This window comes from Eubalaena glacialis, chromosome 1, assembly GCF_028564815.1.
Source record: "Eubalaena glacialis isolate mEubGla1 chromosome 1, mEubGla1.1.hap2.+ XY, whole genome shotgun sequence".
In the NCBI taxonomy this organism is placed as follows: Eukaryota; Metazoa; Chordata; class Mammalia; order Artiodactyla; family Balaenidae; genus Eubalaena; species Eubalaena glacialis.
Window position 1 is genome coordinate 56,628,612 of NC_083716.1, and position 20,101 is coordinate 56,648,712.

Consider the following 20,101-nt stretch of genomic DNA (forward strand, 5'->3'; position numbering starts at 1 on the left):
CCCACACACCCCATGCATCTGGCCCTGCCCACTTCACCAAGTATACTGCTTAGCTTCCAGCCCCACTGGTTTTCCTGCCCCAGGGCCTTTGCACCTGCTGTTCCCTCTCACTGCCTCCTCCCCCCACTATGACTGGCTCTGTTTTATTTAAGTTTCTCGGGGGTTCCTTCCTGATTGTCCTTGTCTAAAATATGTGCCCCCTCCCTCACTCCAATCACCCCATAACACATTACTCCGTATTATTCCCATATTGCACGTACTGCAAACTGATTATTGTTTATGCACGTGCTTATTTATTATCTGTCTCCTGCTCCCACCCTAATGATGTTAGCCCCAGGAGGGTCAGCACCGTGTCAGCCTGGCTCCTTATTTTATATCCAGTGACCATAATAGTGTCTGGCACAAAATCGATGCTAAGTGTTTGTTGAATGAGTGAGTGAACAGCCATGATCTTGTTAAGCTCACTCCCCACTCCCACCAGCCAGGTTGGGAACTTATCCCACTTCAAGGATGAGGGCATGGATGAAATGCTGAGAGGTGTCATACACGTCAGAGCACACAATGGTGAAAGTGGCAGCACATTCATTCGGGACCAGGCCTCATGACGCCCAGACCAGGGAAGGTACAAGGATTAGGGAATAAGAGCCCATGGAAAAAGCATGAAAGTGTGTGGCTCCAGTATCTCTCTTGTAACGTGAAATGTCGCCTCTCTGCAAACCACATCCTGCCCCTTGTGAGCTGGTCTTGGCCTCAGCTCCCGGCCGTGGGCAGCCTGAGATTCCCCCGCCCGGCTCCTTCTCTGGGTGGGCCTTGAATTCACTGGCCCAGCCCCGAGGCTGGTGGCAGCGGAGGGCAGGGGGGCAAAGGAGGCCTTTTCTCCCGGGGTGGGGGGGGGCAGGAGGAGGGGGCTGAGCCAAATGCGGGTCACGCTGCTGCGCCCACAGCCCTCCCAGGGCTAAAAATAACCATGTTTACACACTTCCAGAGCTGGGATTTCTGCCTCCCTGTCAGGAGGCGTTCAGGACTCTACTCTGTCCACGCTCACCGCTGTACATCTTCCACTTGGGCTGGGTAATGCTGGTCCAACAGAGGCGAGGACCAGCGCTTTCTGGGTTTCTTTCCTTGGGTTGTTTTAGGTGGGGGGAGTGAAGAAGCTGCACAAGCTGATTCCATCAGGAGAAAGCTTACTGTTGGCAGACAGCTCCCCTTCCCGGAGCTCAGAGATACAGCTAAAGCAGGAGTTAAAGAGGTGACCAGAACCTGAGCCATGTGGTGGCCCAGCCAGTTCATCCCAAAGCTTTGGGGCCATGGTGGCATGGGGGAGCCTGGGAGCCAGTTGGTGGTCTAACTCGCTGTGTGACCTAGAGCAGGTCACTTCCCCTCTCTGGTCTTCAGTGACCTCTATGTGTTGTGGCAACTGGCAGTCCATAATTGACACCTTCCTGGTTCCCCATGTCACGTCCTCAGTGTGGCGGGCTGACAGTGCAACCTCAGTGTGTGTGTGTGTGTGTGTGTGTGTGTGTGTGTGTGTGTATTTGGGAGGAGGGGACAGTGTGAGGGATGGTGCTGGCATCTGAGGCCCCATGGCTTGTCTTCATGCAGGATGACAGGGCACACCTTCCAAGAAGGCCGTCACCTGGCCACCCTCCTTCCTCCCGGCCCTGGTTCGCCCAGATGGACTTTAGCACTGGAGGGGCAGGTGCCAGTCACCTGCCTAGAGGCAGCCTTTCGCTCTGGACAAACAGGCTTGTCTCTGACCCCACAGTTCCCGTGAATGTGGCCTTGCCAAAAGGAAACATGCAGGCTGTCAGAGGGCTGGCACATTGCTCAGTCACCTTCCCTGGACAGGCAGAGCCCAGCAAGCACTGACCAGCCCCCTTACCCTCAAACAGCCACCAGGCTGAGGACCTCAGGCCTCCTAGGATCCAGCAGCCTCAGGCCTTTCTTCTCTAATTTGGGAGGCCTGGTTGACTTGCTGCCCCTAGATGGGAACAAAGTCCAGGCCCACAGGCCTGACCTTAAGGGCTGTGCTCCTCTGACAACATCCCTCTCGTACCCTGAGCCTTTGCAAGCTCTATTCCCTCTGCCTCAGATGCTTTTCCCTCACTTCTTGGCCTGGGAATTTCCCACTCATCCCAGATGACTGATTCAGTTGCCTCCTTCTCCAGTAGAGTAGGCTCAGTACTTTGTCAGTGCCGTGTGCCCCCCCTCCATTAGCAAGGACCTTGCCTGGTCACCTACAGGGCTGCCATGGGACGGGCGCTCTGTACCTGTTTGCTGAATTAACTCTCAAGGCAAGAGCTCAGTCCTTTTCTCTCCTCTCCACAGCCCAGTCCACCCCTGCAGCACCTCCCTGTATCCCTTCAAGAGTCTGCAATCAGCTCCATCTACCCTTTTCCTTCAGAGTTTCCTGTCCTATTGCAAACCCCTCAGCGTCCCTGCCTCTGTGCTCCTCATCAGACCTGCAGTTCTCAACCAGGTTTCCAAACGCACCTGCCCAGACATGCTGGGGTGAGGCCCGGCACCTGCATGATTAAACAAGTGCCCAGGGGTCCTGTGCACAGAAGCCCCGAGGGCCAAGGGCACCCCCCAATCCCTCAGTGCTTGGAATTCACTCCCCTCAGATACCACAGCACCCAGTGTCCCCACCAACCCCCATCCCCCCCATACAGCACTGCTGTGGCCCCTGCCCAGGCCCAGCCAGCGCCAGGCCTCACACCCCCTTCCCTGGACAGTGGCAGGCCTCCTCAGGGTCCCTGTGAGGATACCCTCCAGGCAGCCCCCACGGTGATCATTCTGTCACTCAGATCTGGCTACCTCACTCCTCACCCCAAATCTTTTCTCACTGACCCTGCGTCAAGGATGAACTCTAAGGCATGGATGGCATTTAAGGCCCTTCGGGATGTAATCAGGACCCCGCTGAGCAACCTGGTCTTGCCTCCCACCCACCCAGGCCCGATGCCCTCCGCTGCTCCTTTCTGCTGAGCATTCCCTGGCTTGTCCTTTGGGGTGCAGCTCGAAGGTCACCTCCTGTGGGAAGCCCTCCCTGAATGCCCTTCCCCAGCAGCCTGACCCGAGCTAGTCCCCTTGGCAGGCCTCTCATCATGGCTACGAGGCCTTCCTGCTATAGCAATGCTGGCCTGTCTTGTTCCCTAGTGAGGCTCTGAGCTGCTGGGGTCAGGCCAGGACAGGTCAGCCAGAGCCTGGGACGAGGTTGGCACTCAGCAGCAGACAGGTCCCGAGCATCATGGGACGTGCCCACCACACCCCCAATTAGGTGGGCATGAGGACCCCCATTTTGGTGATAAGGAAAGTGATGCTCAGAGAGGCTCAGGATCCGTTCAGGTCATATAAGCAGTAGTGGTGGGACTCGGGCAGGGTGGGACCAGCCAGCACCCGTGCTCCTACACGCCTCTGGGACCAGGCCCTCCAGGTAGTGAAAAGAGGGCCACCTGCTCCTCCTTCTAACGCACCTGCAGCTACTGCACCTTACAGCTTCCACTCAGCGCCTCACTCAGCCCCCACCCAGCTCCCACTCCCACAAGGGGACACTTCCTCTAAGCTCAAGCCATGGGTAGGGGGGTGGGGAGAGTTATGGGGAGAGATTCTTCCAGGCAAGTTACCTGCTAAATGCAAAGCCAGCCTTCCTCCCCAACCTAGAGCAAGCGCCAGCGTCCCAGGCTCAGCAGCAGGATGGCCCACAGGGGTCATGGGAGCTCCAAGAGGGGCAGGGGAGCCTGAGGAAGACCTGGGCCCAGTCGCCACCTCTCCTTGCCTGAAGTGCAGTGCAGGCCCCTCTGTCTTTTGCACACCCCAGTCTAACTAGATCGCTTCCTCTTTCCTGAGGCCCCAGGGGGCCTCACAACCTGGCCTTCCTTTCAAAGCAAACAAATACAGAACCAGTGAGAAAATCCTGGGGTTCCCGTGAAGCCACGGGAGGGAGCAACATGATAAAGGCAGACTGGGGGGACCGCTGTCCAGTGGAGTGAGGGGCCCTGTACCCAGAGCCCTCCCAGGAACGCAGCCTCCCAGCATGGGTACACTCAACCCCCAGGCCCTCAGTGTGGTTCTGGCAGCCATCGGAACACCCCCAAGTCCTTCCCACCACTCAGGGGTCCTCTCGCTCTGGTTTCCAAGGCCGTGGCTCTGGGCTGGGTATCAAGGAGGCTGCTGGCTCTCAGGGCCCGATCCCTGGCAGGGGGCACCCAGGAGCATTTGAATCCCAACCTGCTGCTGGGATTTGCAAACAGAGTGGTTCCCTATTGGTTCATCTGACAGACGCAGCCGCCCTTCTCCAGCCAAACCCCAGGAGCCAACTCCAAAGCTCCACCGTCAGGTCCTGAGTCTCAGAATCTCCCCAGGCCCCAGAGGCCACCAACAAGTGAGGCCTGAGCCCACCTACTGCCCGCCTGCTAATTAACCTCCCTGCTAACCTCCCTGGTGACCTCACAGGCCCAGTGCTCTGAAAGCTGCAGGCCCTGACACCTCCTCCCCAGCCTCAGTAGCAGCTGAGTTCAAATCCCAGCTCTGCTTCCTGCCAGCTGTGTGAGTTGGGATGCCCTGCTTCACCTCTCTGAATCTCAGTTGTAAGGCTGAGTTAACTCTCAGTTACTAGAGGGTTAACTGATAACTGAGCAAAAATAATGCCAGTGTTGGTCAGGCACTCACAAGGTACCAGGCCCTGTTCTAGGCTCTGTATTGGGATTAATTCATTATGCTCCCAAGATCCCTCCAGGTAGGTGGTTCTGCTACTACACCCCCCATTTTACAGATGAAGAAACTGAGTCTCTTCTCCTCGGTTGCCCTGTGGTAAGCACGGGAGCTAGGATTCAGCCCCAGCAGGCCGTCTCCAGAGAGCACGCACTAATCGCCATGCTATGCTGCCCCCAGCAAGGTTCCACTGTCTCTCCAATGCTGCTGGGGGCCTAGCCTCGTCAAATTCCTCACTCCCCATCAACTCCAGGGTCCTGAGTGTGCCTCCTCCCCGCCTGTCTACTGGCAGACACTGCCACATGAGCTCAGGCACTCCCTCCACTTGCCTTCAGACCTTTGACCTCAGGTAGAAATGACCACCTGACTACTCTCCGCTCCCCAAGCCCTAGGCTTCCATCGCAGTCCCTGGAGCCCCCAAGGGCAGGGCCCAGTGGTGTCCTGGACCCAGCAGGGACTCCATAAATGCTTGTGGAGTGGCCGAGTGACCCATGGGGTCAGGTCCAAAGGCCTCTGGCTGTGCCCATCCAGTCAGTCCTTGTCACCTGAGAAGCTCTCAGTAATGAGGCCCGACAGAAATTTCGAGGCCCGGATGTCAAGGTCCCTCCAGCAGGTGTTCTTCCTTACACTGCTGGGTGGGAAGTTAGCATCTAGGCAGCCCACAGAGAGGTGCCATGAAGACCACATATGTAGTGAGCAGAAAGGCCCAAAGTGACAGAAATTGATAAAAACTTCACCACACCACTGACACCCCATATATCAAAGGCCCCAAATCCCATTCTCTGCTTGCCTCCAATTTCTATCAGAGCTTGCCAGCTGCACATTTATTGAGAAGTTTGTGATCTGACAGGCACTGTATTACCAGCATTAATGATGCATCAGTCTCTAGAATTACTGGGGAAACAGTCCAATTGATTTTATTATTATCTTGAGTTCTTCACATTTCATTCCACGCAGCTTGCTACCAGAGTTTTTGAGCAAAGACCAAAGCAAATAAAGAAAGGTTTTGGGGCCAGGGCTGACCTCAGGTGGGAAAACCTGGGCTTGTCCTGGGACGCTTGGTGACGGCCCTCCCACCCCTCTGCCTTCTTCCTCTGTGACAGCAGGGTGGGGTCACTCAAATGCCAGGCGGCAGAGAGGGGCAAGCGTGGCTTCCTCGTGGAGAGGAGAGCCGGGGGACAGATCAAGAGTTGAGGCCAGGCCTCCCACTCATGCCACAAAGATGGAGGTGGCCGGTGGGAGGAAGAAATAGCCATTGATGTCACCTGTCATCTGCCCCTTGGCTGGGGCAGGGAGCTGGCCCCAAATGGAACCCACACGCAGAAACTGGCCCATGTCCACACCTGACCTGGCAGCTCTGTTGGCCCTCCGGGGGCAGGAGGTACACCCAAGATGGGATGGAAGACGTGAGGTGGTGCCCACCTCATCTCGGGCCACTCGGGAGACTCCTCCAGCCACACGAGACTCCTTTCTGTTCTAGAACTTGCCATTGCCGGTCTCAGGGCCTGCCTTAGCACAGGCTGCTCCCTCTGCCCTCAGGTTCCCTCCACCCTACCCCCACCATCGCAGGGCCCTCCTTGGAAAGGCCTTCCCACCTTAAGGCCTCCTACGCCCACCCTTGGTGTCTCCATCCAGCACCTTACTTGTTTCTTTCTTAGCATCTATCATTGTTTATAAAGGTGGCATCGATCGGCTTCTTGACCTGTTTCCCCTCTGGCTCCCTGCAGACAGGGTTCTTATCTGTTCTGGTCACCACCACTGCCCCAGAGCCTTGCAGGTCCCGTACCCACGTGGGGAACGAGTGCATGAGTCTGAAAGCAGGCAGCCACGGAAGGAGCCAGTTTCTATCAACCCTGAAGGCAGTGTTTTGGGTCAAGAGGTTCTCAAGCAAATGGTTGGTTGTTTCCAAGCTGACTGTCCTCTTCCCACCCCTGACCTCCATGCTAGGGGTTCCGTTAGGTCCTCTCCTTTCTAGCTCCTTGTGCAGACATTTACCCACCTGGACTCATCTCCTGCCTTTCCTCTCCCAACTCAGCCTCCCCCTCAGCTTTCTCCAGGAGCCCTCAGAGGCCGCAGGGCCAGTGGGAAGCTGAGGGCTGGAGGTCAGGCCGGGAGCCAGGTTCAAATCCCGGCCTCACCACCTGAGCAGATCATGTAACTGACTGCACCAAGTTTTGCCCAACTACCTTCCTACAAAACACAGGCGAGGAGGTGACAGAGGTTCAGAAGATGACAGTGGTTCAAAGTGACCATGAGGACTGAGGTGCAGGGACCCCAGGTGGCCGTGAGATGTGGATTCCCCAAAGGCTTGGAATAATAGAAGAAGTGGGCGCCTCATGGGGTGCAGGGGCCCGGGCAGTATCTCTGGGTACCAAGGGCCCTTGTTCACATGGCAGGATTATTAGGTGCGTTCCAGGCCCAAGGCAACAGACAGGTGAAATGAGAAGATGGGGGAAGCAGCACGTCTGCCCTCAGAGCAGGCAGCTAAAAAAGACACGATGATCCTTATCTGAGCAGAGAGGCGAGCTGGACGCTGGAAAGGCTGAAAGGCCAGGTAAGAACTGGTTCAGTTCAGCCATGAATGAGGGTCACCGTGAAGGTTCTAGAAGCTCACAGGGCCAACGTATGGGCCTTGTAGGGGTAGTGTTCTAACTACTGGTATTATGGTTATTATTTTTGTTTAGTATTTTCTGAGATTAAATCAGAATATTTGACTTGATAGGTAGTGTTCTGATTTGCAAGTAGGTTTTCCTGAAATAAATATTTCAGATATCATTTATTTATGAACATTTACCACGTGCCCAGCTCGATGCTAAGCACTAACCCTACATTTCATCCTAACAACCCAGTCTCCCCACTTTATACCCATGAAAACTGAGGTGCTCAGAGGGGACGTCGGAATCCCTGAGGTCCCGCAGGGGGAAGATGCAGGGCATGAATCCTGGCAGATCCGAGAGTCAGAGCTCCTGGACCCCTTGGGGCAGGAGCAGCCCCTCTGGCCCGAGGGTCCCACCCCCTGACCAGCATCCAAGGCCCATCAGAGGGCCTTGGACGTGCCCCAGATCACACAGTTATCCCAGGCAGGGCAGGGACAACAGATAAATCTACCGTGAACGTCGCCTCACTTAATTCTCAAAATAACCTGGGAAGAGAGTACTACCAATTTCATGGCCAAAGAATTCAGTCTCCAGAAAGCAAAAGGACTGCTGGGCAGAGTAAGGGTCTGGACCCAGACGGGAGGCTGTTGGGTAACCCCCGTGCCACCTGGCTAAACGCCTGGAACCTGGCCCTTGTGCCTCCCTCCGGGCTGCCCGGCCCCAGCGCTCGCAGCCTTCTGAGCCGCCCGGCTGTCACCGCCAGCGGGCTCTGCACCTGGCACGCGATGCCAGCAGCCACGGTAAACAGGCCCGGCTGCAGCTGGACTCACCCGGCTGGCCTGTGCCTGGGGAGGCCAGGTCGGGGGACGGGTTCCTTGGCATTTCTAGTAGCGGGCTCTTACTCAATTAGGCCCTTTCTGTCCAAAGGGCAGCTGTGACGTGCAGAATGGTCTATGGTGTCAATATGAGCCCAGCATTGTATAGCTGGGAACACACAATGCCCTTGGTCGACTGTTTATTTATAAATCCACCCAGCGCTCACCGCGGCCTTTACACTCAGCTCTTTCCCAAAATGCAAATTGGCTTCCTCCTGTAAGTCAAACCGGCTTGCTCAAGCTGATAAAAATCATCCCAAACGGGCACTTTTATCTCCTCAATACAGAAACTCCCATACCTCCTAGAAAGAGGAAGACGTCTTCTCTCTGCTTCACGGGGGCTGGCCCGGGGACAGGCCATGCAGAGGCGTCCAGGGCATGTGAGGGGGTCAATGAGAGCAGTGGGAGAGGAGGTTCTAGGCTCTGAGACTTGTGTTCAAATCCTGCCCCTGACACGTTCCTAGCTCTGTGGCCTTAATCCCTCTGAGCAGCACTCCATGTGCCCGTGTGTGTGTTAAGTGGGGATAAAAATAGTCCCTTCCTTATAGGGTTCGCTGGAGAATTAAATGAGATAATGTATGTGAACTGCTTGGTGCTTTGCTGAACCCTAGTAAGTCTTCTGAATAGGGTGGTAGTGGTGGTGGTGGTGAAGGAGGAGAAGAAAATAGTTGCCATTCTTATCTGAAGCTTGGAAGTGCCACCCAGTTACTCTTGCTGGGTGGCTTCAGGGTGGTCCCTTTTGCTCTCTGAGCCTCAGGTGCCCCCACTGTAAAGTGCGCCCCCAGCAGCCTTTCTCCTATTGGTTGGCCGCCCAGCCCCTCGACTGCCTGCATCATATTCAAACAGCTTTGGGAGTGCTGTTTCCAGTACCCTCTCTCTTCACTCTCTCAAGGGCTCTTTTATCAGAAAAACAAAATCTGTTCTAAAAAAACCCCTCCGCGTTTTATAGAAAAGCAAACTATCTGACCGCCCCTCTGCCAGCTGGTGTCAGGAAGTCTAAACAGCCGTAAGCATCACTTAAAGGCACATAACTTGCGCAAGGCTTGCTGAGGGATAACCAGGAACTGATAAGGGCCTGTTACCTGCTAGACTAATAAGGGGCCTCCAGGGAGTGGACCGGAAGTGCAAGTAACCTCAGTACGGTCCTAGAAGTCACCAGAGACCAAGACGTGCGCTGGAAGCTCTTGGTGGAGGTTCCAAGGCTTACAAGGAGGCGTCACGATGCTGTCGTGACAACTGGGCTTGGCAGGCAACGTGGAGCCCTGCCCACAGAGTGACGCCCAAGCCTCGGTCTCCTAGCAGGGAACGCCAGCAACGGTGTACGTGGCATGCATGCACCGCAACGCTTAGCACCTGGGGAGACAGGGGTTACCAGGATGGACCCATTTACAGAGGAGAAAGCCGAGGCCTGGAGGAGGGAAGTGACCAGTCCAAGGTCACACAGCTTGTTGTTAATGAAACCAGCAGCCATGAAATGGCCATGCCACTGCAGCCACCAATTTTCCCCAATGGGATGACACCTGATGGACGACGTCAGCTCCCAAAAACCTTCACCTCCCAGTCTCATTTACTGCTCACAGCAGCCCAGCAGACAGGCTGGGTGGGGGCTATTAAATCTCCCCGCTTTGCAGGTTGAGGACAGAGGCACAGGGCCATGTCACCCCGTCAGGGAGTAGCTGGGCCAAGCCTGCCCTCGGACCTGCAGAAACCCCTGCTGCCCTCACCTTCTCCTCACCCCCTCAGCATGGGCGGGCCCAGCTGGAGGAAGGGCCAGCCCCCTAGGCCCCGACTCCACCAGCTCAGGTGGGTTGGTCCTGAAATGCAGCTGAGGGACTCCACTCACCTGTGTAATCAACAGGTTCCAGTCTCTCCCTCCAATCCAAGCAGCACCCTGCCCCCCGATTAATCTCCTAAAACACTGCCCTTCCCTGACCTCCCTCGCCTCTAGGATGAGTGTCCCCTCCCAACACTGCCTTCCCTTTGGGGTCCCAGCCATCCCTGGAGACCTGACCTCAGTTACTCCCCTGAAGACACAGGCACTGGCTGGGCTCCCCCGGACCCCCGGGGCATGCACACCTCTCTCCCTCTCTTCACACCTTTCTGCCTCCCAGAAGTGCCTTTCCTCCCCTGTCCTCTTCACCTTGTTCTAGCTAAAGCCTCTGCATTATCAACACCACCTTTAAGTGCTCCCTCCTCCAGGAGGCCCTCCCTGACTACTCTAGCCCGTTCTCATCGCTCACTTGTTTCAAGGTCTCCTTGGAACCTCTTAGCAGATTTCTCTGGCACTTTCAGTATGTATCATTCCTATTCTGCCAAGCAGCCAAGGCTTAGTTTCCAATTTCGACTGTGAAACTCGTTGAAGTCAGGGTCTCGGGATTTTCGTTTGGCCATCCTTCTGCTCAAGAAATATTGCCTTAGCCTGTGCTCCTCCGCCCAGGCCACCTCCCTGCGACCCCGTGCTAGGGGGTACGGGAGACAGGGCTCTGGCTTTCTAGAAGGAGCTCACATCTAGAAATGGGGAAGGAAACAGGCAGTTGCCACCTAGCTTAGTAGGGGCTGCCACGGGCGAAGTGGGAGGCCGTGGGACCGCTGCCTGGTCCAGGTGCTGCTCTCCAGCGGGAGCCCTCACCATGCCAAGCACGGGGCCCTACCCTAAGGAGACACTCTAGCCGGTCTCCTGCTGGACTGAAATTGCAGGCGAGTGATTAATCTGTCAGGTTACAAGACAAAGGAGGTCTGGCAGGGGTCGTGGGGGAAGCAGGGTGGGCGAACGCTGCCCTCCAAGGCCGAGCCCTCTACCAGCAGGCGGTCAGGAAGAAGCGCTGAACCCAAGTGACAAGAAGGAATCCCCTGGCCTGGGGGAAGCCCGTCCACCCTGATGGAAAAGGCAGGGAGAAAGAAGGCCGAGCCCGACCCGGCAGGGCTCTGTGGGGCACGTACATCCCTGGCCCCTCAAAGCCAGCGCCCCAGAAGCCTCAGCTCCCGAAACGTGTGTCAGCCTTGCGGGTGGGGCCTTTCTGTTTTCTGGTTTACTGAGCAGGCCTCTCCAGATGGGCCGACGATAGGAAATGCACCACCGCACACTGCTGGCTCTTGGCCTAGTGGGCCCTGGCCACCGTCTGCAGCTCTGAGCATCTCAACGAACGGTTGCATTGTTCTTCCACCCTGAAGCCTTCTCTGGAGAAGCGCATGGGTGTCTAGAGAAATAAATAAATGGGGGTCCTGCATGCCAGCGGGGGGGCCTCTGACCACACCCTCACATCCAGCTCCTTGTCACCCAAGCTTGTGGCCCTGGCCCTGTACCCTGGGAGGGGACAGAAGGCTCTTCTCTGGCTCCGAGAAGACCCTGCCTCCCTTCAAAACCTCTTCCAAGCTGGAGCTCTCTGTGGGTCTCACAGCCATGGCGGAGTGGGGCGTTCCAAGCCCCCTAGGGGATGAGGAGAAGCCCTCCATCTGCAGCGCCCCGGGTTACCATCAGCAGCCTCCCTCCCCACTGCTTCAGGGGCGGCAGAAACACCCTAGCATCCTGGGCGCTGGGTCTGGGAGTCCCTGCCCCTCCCCCCGAGCTTGTTTTCCTGTCAGTAAAATGGGGCGGCTAAAGTCAATGATGGGCCAGCTGTCTCCCAGGCCCCCACTGTTGTTCTAACCAACCACGCCTGAAGAAACAGCAGCAGGACCAATGCCCAGAGCAGTGAGGGGCGTTCAGAAGGCAGGATGGGGAAGAGGTGGGGTTGTCGATGGCTGCTGAAGCCCTAAAAGCTGGTAAAAGGCTTAATCCTGCATAATGATTTACAAAGTGACAAGTAAAATAGATTTACCGTGACAGCTTGAAAGGTGAACCACAGAAATAAAATTACACTCGGGCTCATCCTGTCTCTCTGCCACCTGTCCCCTCCCTTCCGAAAACCAGAAGTCCTGTGCACACACATGGACATATGTGCATGGCAGGGGGACAAAGGAGGAGGCAGCTCTGGCCCCTGTCCTGGGAAGGGCTGGCGGGTTCCCTGTTTCAGGTGCAGCCCGTACAGGTGATGCTCACAGCAGCCCTCCAAAGCCAGGGGGCTGTCTCCATCGACAGATGAAGACACACCGGCTGGCATGCCCTGCGTGAGATTCCACCTTCAGGAGCACGCAGCAGGCACCCCAAGAGCCCGAGGGACCCAGCACCGCCAATTTCTACCGAATCCGTCTGATCAGACGTCGCAGTCCTAGGGTTCCTAGGTTTTCAGGGGCCAGGGAGAGGGGTTCACTGCTTCCCCTGGCATGAAGCGGGACTCCAACAGCACTGGGCCAAAAACCAGACAAGAGGAAATCAGGGAAGACAAGAAACACCTACAGCCAAGTTCAAGTAAGCAGACGCTCCCGCCTACAGTACTGGGTTCACGGGGCGGCATCTGGATTTCTCTGTCAATGCCACGGCCCTCGATCTGTGCTTACAGAAGTACCACGGGGTACATTTTCCTCCACTGAAGCGGGCTCATTCGGCATTCAGCTGTGTGGGGGAGAAGGATCCAGCATGTCAATGTGCCAGCCATGGGCCACAGAGATACTCTCCCTGGTGGGAATGAACTCCACCAGCTGCTCCAGGCTCCCTGGTTGCCTTTCCACCTCCCCCGGAGAGGTGCCGGCACAGGCACCTGCCCAGGCTCCCCAGTCAGAGGCAGAGGCTGGCAACCATGCCCACTGGATTACTCATCTGCCCCAACAGGGATGGATTTGAAAAGAAAAATCTACAAGGGGTCACATGTAGGGAGAAAAAGACCAGCAATCCCTTGGGAGCCGTGGGGCCTGAAGCAACTTCACCCCTCTGAGCTCCAGCTTCCGCCTGGTTAAAATGGGAATAACACCACCCACTTCTGAGGGTTGTAACGAGCATGAGAGCCCAACTAACCATGCCTGGTGCACAGTGGGTGTTTCCAAGGATATGAGTTTTGACTCAAGTGAACGTGGACTGAAATGTATTTGCAGGGGGGACAGCTAAACAGAAGCTCTGATTGCAGTCCCGGCTAAGCAAATTCACCTGCCTGTGACCGACCCAGCCTCCCCAGGTCCCCGGGAGCTGCCCGAGTCGAGGGAGCGAAAAGACCATCAGGGACGGGAGGGACAGCAGTCAGGCTGGCCTGGGGACCCCAAACCTTCTGCAGCCTCTGCTCTGCTGCAGGGTCCGAGTCCCAGGCAAGTTTCCCTCCCTGTCACCCTCTGGCTGATACCTGCCAACTCCCAGCTCAGCGCCTCTAACCAATATAGCGCGGGGATATGCCTCGGCAGGCCCGAACACCCCTGTTTACCCGACAGAGGGTGTCCCTCCCTCCCGCCCCCATGGCAAGCTGGAGCCCATTCGCCCGCAGACTGGCCTGCTGCGTAGGCTGTGCGTACGAGGCTCCAGCCCCCGGCCCGCCCAGGGAGTCTTGCCCAAGAAGCCCTGAGACCTGGCCAGGCTGCTGCTGAGCCAATTCTCCCAGGAAGCCAAGCCGAGGAGGGCGGCAACTCTGGGCAAAACCACCTGGGCCAGGAGGTGCTCCTAGGAGCTCGGCTGGGCACAGCTACCCCTCTGGTTCTAAATGGAGTGGGGGGCGGGAGGCACAAAAGAAGGGGCCGAGGGGTCAGACTGCGTACAAGAGGCAGCTGGGACTCTGGCACTGAAGTTACTCAATTCTTTCTCAAGCGAAGCAGGCAAATCACTTCCAAGGTACCCAACTAGAGTGCAAATATTTATTTATTTGTTTGTTTGTTTATTTATTTATTTATTTATTTTTATATTTATGTATTTATATATATCTCCAAACCGCAAAACCTACAAGCTCTGTGTAAAGTGTAGCCAATCGTTTATTCCTTTGCCTCTTCAGCAAGCATCTTGGAATGTTTGCTAGATGCCAAGCATGGTGCTGGGTATCAGGGAGTCAGAGCCTGCCTGTGGCTAGGGCACCTTGAAGATAGCTGAGATCCCACCAGATGAGGGCTGCAACCGTTCTGGGGAAACGGGGGCAAAGGTGGGGGAGCAACCCCCTTGATCTAGCTGGTGCATGAGGGCAAGCCCAGGCTTGAGCAGGGCTTTGCAGGATGCCTAGGAGTTCACCAAGCAGATAGGGCAGAGAACAGAATATGCAAAGCACACACAAGTGAAAGTTTAGTTGGGGCCAGAGAACGAAGGGCCCTGAGTGCCAGGCTGTAGGTGGTAGAGAGTCAAGAAGGAGTTGTAACTAGAGCAGAGGAGGTAACAGCCTCAGAGGTCCCTTTTACACAATATTAAGGTAATACTGGTGGCTAAGTGGAGGGAGGATAGGAGAGGGGAAGCTGGAGGTAGACACCAGAGGGAAAGGCTGCTGCATGGGAGTGGAAAGGAGGGGAGGCTTCGGAAACATTTGGAAGGTGGAGTCAGAGGTGTCAGCTCCCTGACTATATACTCCCACAGGCCAGGCTCCAGGCAGGGCAGTGGGGACATGGAAACCCAATGTCATAGCTGGCAGTCCTGGGGAGGAGTCAAGGGTGACTCCCAAGGTTCAGTTGGGGCAGTGGGCCCCAGTGAAAGCTTACAGTGGCTTTACGAGAATTAGAACAAGGCTCCCCTTCCTCAAACACTTTACCACCATCCACCAGAACCTATTTAATAAACATGTAATCTATAAGAACTACACTGCAAGTGCCCCCAAGTTGTGCAGTGCGCAACATGCACGATCACACAGGGTGGTCCCAGTAGGCACAATGCACTGAGCGAGCACTGGGAAGATGGAGTGTCAGAGACCTGGGGTTCAGGGAGGAAGAACAGACAGATAAAATCTAGTCCATGAAGGTAAGAACATAACAAAGAACAGCCAAAGCAGAGTGTTTACTAACCCTCCCTGCCTTTTCGGCATGAGAAATCTAAATAAAATGAGAGGTGGGCTTATTTACTATATGGAATCCAAAAAGAAAAAGTACCTGCTCAAACAAGGTAAATAAATGAAATGCAAAAACACAAGTCAGAAAGCACCAGTTTTAAAAGACAAAGATTGGCGAAAACTATAGAAAACCAATTCTGGCCTTGGAGCTTACTAAAAATCTGATTTCTTTTAAAGGATCCTATACACCGAGCAAAACTCCAGCAAGTGAACACAGCTGAGTGAAATCTATGTGCTGAGAAAATCGGAAGTATCTGGATAGCTGAGGGTTTCTATTTCATTATCCATCTATCTGAGCTTTACTGAACACCTTCACCGATCCAGGCTGTCTGGGGATACAGGAATGAGACCTAGCTGGTACCCTCAAGGAAGGGGCAGTCCAGGGAGAATGCAGAGGGCTGGGGGAGTAAAGGGGGGCACTGAGAGACCCCCAGGAGGAGGCAATGACAAAACGGAGGCTTGCCGGTAAGGAGGGGCTGGGAGACCTTATGCCACGGTCCACATGATGATGTCCAAAGCCCCATGGACAGATCCCTGTTTCACAAATGTGAGAACTTCGTGAGTAGAAGTCAGAAAGACCACATTCAATCTTGAGGGGGGGGGGGTGGTATAGAAAGGCTTGCCTATCCTGGAGGTACAAATGCTCAACCAGGCTTCCAGAAGTATCCCAGGTAGAAGAGGCCTCAATGCACACACGGGGAAACCGAGGGCAGACAGAGCCAGGGCCTTGACTAGGTCAGAAAGCTGCTCCCTGGTAGAGATGGGAAATGGGTCTCCTACACTGGCCAGAGCCCCTTCCACGGCCCAGTGCTGCCCAACTGGGTCGCTATTCAGCCCAACATCTGACACTTGTGGAGCGGTGACAGGCAGGGAATACACATCTGGATGGCCACATGAGTCCCTGACCCCTGGGAACCAATTAAACATAGAGGGGGAGGTACTTCTCCTACACAGGCCAGATTCTCATTCTTAAAATATTCGGGCTTTCATTTCTTGAAAAAGATGTTCACAGGGGCATCCCTCTGGCTGAGGCCTGCTCTTGCCTCCAGCTGGCAATCCTAACAAGTGTGTTTATTGGGTACAAACTCCCTTCCTCAGCCTCCCCTCCTGGCAGCCCTGGGAGGCGGCTGCTCTCCACCCATTTTACAGGTGAGCAGGCAGATCTAGAGACCCCTCTCAACCCGGGTTCCTCTCTTTCTGGGCTTGCTGGGAAGACTGACCCACTGCTAAGTGCCAGGCGGGAGCTGGGGTGGGCTGGTACAAGCTGAGTCCTCTGCCCACTGAGCCCACTGGCAGGTGCGGACTTGGCTCAGGGTCAGGCCTTGTGGGGCATCTTGGACCCTCGGCCTCAGCAGTCTGAGCCCTGTGTGGCTGGGGCAGAGCCCTGGAACCACCCTGCCCAGGTGCTGCTGGGCCACGGAGGGTGCCGGCAGCCAGGCTGCGGTTTTGTGCTTGGCTAACTCTTGGCTTCTACGCAATGAAGTGGAGAGAGGAGTCATGGCGAGAAGGCACTGTCCATCCACTAACCCTGCCACTGCGGGCAGCCTTGGGGCCGCCCTGGACCGCAGTGACAGCCCTCTGCTCAGCACCAGCATGCTAAGAGGCAGTGGCCAGCGGAGGCAAGGCCCACCCGACAAACACTGGCTCTAGTCACCTTCAAGGTGAGGCAAGGAGACCCAGCGGCCTGCACAGGTTCAGACCAGAGGGAGCTGGCCTGGCTTCTCCCCCGCAACCCACCCTCCTGCTGCTTCTGCCATCACCTGGGAAGCAGGACTTCCCTCCTGCTGCCTCTGCAAGTCACATGGATCCCAGTTTATTTAGTTATCGAGGGCCTCCCGGCTGCGGGAACTCTGGGATTCTGGAGTGGCCTGACTCAGGCAGATTATCCTCTTAGAGGAGAGAGATGAAGAGAATGGGGAAATGGAGGCCCAGAGAGGGCAAAGGGTCTGCCTGCGGCTACGAGGCAGGATTGGAGGCACAGGGACAAGGAATGTTAGGGCAGAGATGACCTTAGTGGGTCAAGCAGTCCCAGTGCCCCCATGGCACTGACAGGTAAACTGAGGCCCAGGGATGGGAAAGGACCTGCCGAAGGTGACTTTGAATCAATAAGAATCCCAGGATGATAATCCTGGGTAGATCCCGTGGGGCCAAGATAGAGCTGCCCTCTGTGACCCCAGCCTCAAAAGTTAGGGAAGTTGCAACACTTCCTTGTTTCCATAGTGACTAGCTACTGCTCCAGGAATACACTGAAATGTTTGTGTTCCCTCTTCTTTGCCAGCCCTGGGCCAGGCTGTGAGGACACAGAGCGGAAAGAGGGGGTGTGAAGGGAGGCACAGACCCAGCCCCCATTCCAGTTGATCCCAAGCAATGGAGGGCAGGAGGGAGAGGAACAGGAGAATTTTCAGTGGAGGAAGAAATCCCTACCCTAGTGTCTGAGAATGTCAGGGGAGGGAGGTCAGAGGTGGCAGCTCTTGAGCTGGGCTCTTAGGGGTGCAGCGGAGTTAACCAGATAGGACTGGGGAAGGAACTGACATAGGCAAAGGTCCCAGGGCTTGAGGGTGATGGCACATTAGAAAGGGACAGTGCACAGAGTAGAGGGCATGAAAGTGGAGGAGATGCATGGAAGAAAATCACGATGGAAACCAAATGCAGAATGGCAAAATTACAAGTGTGACTAGGGTATGACAAACACCTCCCCATGCCTCTGTTTTTCCAACTGTTAAAGGGACACCTTATAGCTATATGGAAGGTGACAAGCACAAAAGAAAAAGTCCTCCCACAGGACTTGGAGATCTGGGCCAGCTCTCCAGTCCCAGCCCTCAGCCTGTTTTGCAGAGGTAGGTTCCCTCTGCCTGGAGTGCTTTTCTCCCAGATGTTCATGGGGTTCACTCTCTTACCTCCCTGAGATATCTGCTCAAATGTAGCCTCTTCAGAGAAGCCTTCCCTGGTCACTCCATCTAAAGAACCCCGATTCTCCCATCTCCTTATATCGCCTCACCCTGACTTATTTTTCTTCAAAACACTTATCATAACTCAGCATGACATCATACATAAAGTTGTAGACTTGTTGACTATCTCACCTAGGAGAATGCAGCAAGGCCTCTGTCAAGTTCACCACTATATCCCCAGGGCCTGGAATAGTTCCTGGCACATAGTAGGTGCTCAACAAATTGATAAATGAATAAGTAATCCATCTTTCTTGGAGAGCTGGGTAAGGGGAGGCACAGAAAGATCCCCGGCCCTGTTCCCTCAGGGGCAGAACACTGGAGGCTTCCAGATCAGCCAGGAAAATTTGTTCTCAGGCTGGTCTAAGGACCCAACAGCAGGAAAAATGTGTTGCCCTCCCAGTGCACGGGCTCCCAGACCTGGAAGGGAAGCAGGGCCTGGCCTGAGGGTCAATAGTTCTTTCCATACACACTAGACTTGAGCAGCCCAAGGAATCAGTCTCAGGGAGCAGAGGATGGAAGGAGGCCAGGCTGGCTAGGGCGGGAGGAGTTAGCATCTTGCTGGCTTTGCAGCCAGCTTCCTTCCCTCTCTGGGCCTCAGTCTCCTACTCTGGGAAATGGGGATGAGACAGGGATAAGATAAGCTGGTTGCCCAGGTCCCTCCTGCTCCAACAGTCTGGGCATCTTTGGGTCTTCAGAGCCCCAGGAGGGATCAAACCAGGTTGAAACTAGGGCCACAGATTCAACCCACGGTCCCAGGCGAGGGTAACATCCTGCAGCCAGTTAGAACAGACACCTGGGCAAGGGGTCTCAGGTGGGCTCCTGGAGACCCTGTTTCCACCCAAGGTGATGGCTGGCAGAGTGCGGGGCAGCCCCGTCTGAGCCAGGAAGTGAAGGGGAGAACACTGTTATAGGGCAGCAGCCCCAGGCGAGGGCCCCAGGCTGGGGGAGCCAGCTGTCTCATGAAGATCCCAGGGAACACCTGCCTGCCCCCAGGCCCAGAGGTTCTGAGGAGCACAGCCAGAGACATGAGGCCCAGGAGCTTTGTGAGATGAGGATGGTAAATCCCAGGCAAGCCAGGCGCACCATCACCACAGCCATAAGGGACCTCTCCCCGGGTCTCACTGGAGCAAAGGGTTTCTGTCAAGTGACAAGGCAGAGGATGGGCACTGGTGGATGGTCGGGATGCCTGGGTTTTAGCTCCAGCTCTGCCACAGACTGCCCTGTGACCCTGGGGAGGCCTCTGTCCCCTCTGGGGTCAGACTCAGCAGCTAAATGAGAGGGTTGGCCTGGATAATCTCCAAGGCCCTTCTGTGCTGACACTGTCATCAAGGCACATGGTAATAAAACACTGCCCTCCCCGACGCCATGACACTGTACAGCGTGCAAAGTGCTGGCCCTCCCCTCTGACCCTTGTGACAGCCCCAGAGGATACTGTCGGTGGGCGGCAGTGCCAGAAGTTCTGACTCTAAGTCCAGTGCTCTCTGCAGACACCCAGGTCTCTGGGGCCTCAGGACACTTAGGCAGGATGTCCCCTGACAGAGTGGCAGGGGACAGAGAGGGGCTCGGTGAGGAGGCGGATGGAAGCAGACAGGGAGGGAGGATTACCCACAGCCCCCTGGCTATCCTCCTAGAAAGAGACCCCAGTTCCAGTGGTAGGTGAGCATGCTGGGAGAGGCTAGGAAGATAGACAGCCTTCTCGAACCATCGGGTACGTCTGACCCTTGAAGAGCAGATGCCAGGCCACTTTCTTTCCCTCAGACCCTACTGAGCCACATTTAGGACCTTCCCAGCCTAGATCCACGTCTTACGACCTGGGTTAGACCGTTTTCAGGTCAGGCGTGAGGTCTCCAAGCTGCCCAGGCTCTTACCAGAGGCAGAGATAATAAGGAGGCCCAGGGAATTGAAAAAGGACACCTCTTTCAGGAAGCCCATTCTGCCCACTCCAGCCTTGGACTCAGCCTAGCAAGAAGTCTCTGGGGATACACCCATGACGTGGAGTATGGAAGGGAGCTCCCGAGAACTGACTTCCCCATATCTGCATTGTCCTGAGGTGAGAACTAGCAGGAGGCATCCTTCCAGGCTCCACACGAGGT

General features: G+C 55.7%; 1 protein-coding gene across 2 annotated transcripts in view; it reads right to left on the reverse strand.

Moving 5' to 3' along the window:
* The window catches only part of ZMIZ1 (zinc finger MIZ-type containing 1), a 232,661-nt gene that overhangs the window by 201,343 nt on the left and 11,217 nt on the right, over positions 1 to 20,101 (reverse strand). The window lies entirely within an intron of this gene.